General features: G+C 35.8%; 1 non-coding gene across 1 annotated transcript; it reads right to left on the reverse strand.

Annotated features, from left to right (window-relative positions):
• Positions 1-1,467: 1,467 nt before the first annotated feature.
• LOC141610076 (small nucleolar RNA R71) lies at positions 1,468-1,574 on the reverse strand. Its single transcript, XR_012527970.1, has one exon. It is a non-coding gene; the product is annotated as a small nucleolar RNA R71 (small nucleolar RNA).
• Between the last annotated feature and the right edge of the window lie 700 nt (positions 1,575-2,274).

The raw sequence follows: 2,274 nt of genomic DNA on the forward strand, positions 1-2,274 counted from the left end.
CTTTGAAAAGGACCAAACTATCATATTATATATACATCGCACATGTACAATATATACCACTCATTAACATTCTAATACATCCACCTAATTCATTTATGCTAATTATAAAAACAAAATGAGCTTGCCTTAATACTCTTACATCCTACTAGTTATGTCTCTCCATCCTGAGCCCAACCCTACCATAATAGCCACTATCATCGTCATGACCATTTATTTACCTATTTTGTTTTAAGTTGTTTCATTCAATCGTTTATGATTTTATTTTGGAAATGTTTTTTTATGCCTACTTATTACTTAGCGAAATACATTTTGTCCTCTTGTCAATCAATAACAACTTGTGTAAGACTCGTGGAAATTCACTAGATTATTGTTATTTGTTTTAAATTTATTAAAATTTGTGAATGTGGTAATGGTTTTTTTGTTTTTAGTGGCAATAAAGCTAAATTAAACTAATTAGGTTAAATCGCTTCATCGATTGCGGTGAAATGAGAGTACTCGGAAGAGCGACCTTTGTTATGAGTAGAACAATGTCGTACTCATGGTTTCGGTTTCCTCTTCCTTTCATGTCGACATATGTTAAACTTTGAAATGATTATTTTATAATAATAATTAGGTCATTGGTCGAATTAATGAACAATAAACAAAATTTAGTGCGATGCTAGATGTTAATGTAAAATAATAAATCGATTGATGTGACCCCAATTTACGTACTATATAGACCCTTATTTGACCCGTTCTTATGCTATTGTGCTCTTGAGAGCGTTATTTGATGTTATTTGTTTTGTATTTTCTATTTGGTGCTATTTGATTGGCTTTGTAAGTAATTAACCAATTGGAACGACTATTACCGTATAATGAGCACAATTGGAAGCAAATGTGGACATCCAAGGTATGAACGAGGGTTCGGAAAGGAAACCGAGCAAGAGGAATCAAGACCAAGACCCTTAGAAGGGTATTTAGTCTCTTAAAGGAGTCTAGCATATTTTCCTAATGAGAAGGAATGGTCCCTAAGGAGAAAGAGAGCAGGGCAAAAAAAAGAAGCCATCTACATGGTGTCTCGAATGGATACCACCTTCTTGCTCTAGACGAAGGTCGAGATGAGCTGTCTCGATTGAGATCGACTCTTCTCGCTAGAGACAAATTCCTATCATAAATATTTTGTAATTTCCGCCCTTTTCTTGTAATCCTATAAATACTCGCCTAATCTAATTAATTAGGAATCCGTTTCTTATCAGACCTTAATTAAAAACCCTAGTTTTGATTTATTTTATAATCTTTTTATTGTGATGCAATTACTGAAACAAAAGTGACGCGAGATCAAAAAAGATGGGTCCTATTTCCGTTTTGTATCATTGGAGCGGCCAAGCAATGGCTAGAGAGCCTCAACAAAGTATCCCTTGGAATCGATTCTTGGGAAAAGTTGGCTCTAGCATTCTACAAAAGTTCAATCCACCGGAGAAAACCAACATGCTAAGAGGTCAAATAACCTTATTCAAGTAAAAGGACGAGGAGTCTCTATATGAAGCATGAGAGAGATTCAAAGCTATTACTAGATCATGCCCTCACCATGGCTTAAGTGAGTGGTTCCTTGTTCAATAATTTTGGAATGACCTTTATGAAGGCCCAAGGAGTATCTTGAACGTGGGCTCAAATAGAAGGATCACAGAAGTAGATGACGATATAACGTGGGGTCGGATTGAGGAGATAGCAGTTCATAGTTCTCAATTTAGGCGACCAAGGAAGCCGACTAAGTGCAGTAGATATGGGATTTACTCTATTACTCAACTAAGTGCCGATTCTGTTGGTCAATTTAGCACACATATGGAGTCCATGAACCATAAGTTCCAAGATGCCATTTCTCAAATGAAGCAAGCCTCTAGTGCATCAAACCAATCTCCAATTTATTAAGTGAATGCCATGGTTATGACACCTTACATTCCCCAAGGAGTATCTAAAAATTTGGAACATATGGTCATGAGTATCTAAAATGTAGGAGTTCAATCGAACAAGTGAATGCTTTACAATCATACAAGTAAGACACTCCCTACTCAAACGTTTACAATGAAAATACAAGTACTATCTCAATTTCTCATACGAAAGCAAAAATGTGCAAAATACTCAACAACAAACTTATGTGGCTCCACCCTTGATAAATCAAAATCCACAATCCTTTCAAAGTCCTTCTTCAATCAAAACCAAAACTAACAAGTCTTCCAAAGTCAAGCACTTTTCCAAAGATAACCACCCATGTTACAACAAGCAAATGAGCAATCG

This window comes from Silene latifolia, chromosome 10 (genome assembly GCF_048544455.1).
Source record: "Silene latifolia isolate original U9 population chromosome 10, ASM4854445v1, whole genome shotgun sequence".
Classification (NCBI taxonomy): Eukaryota; Viridiplantae; Streptophyta; class Magnoliopsida; order Caryophyllales; family Caryophyllaceae; genus Silene; species Silene latifolia.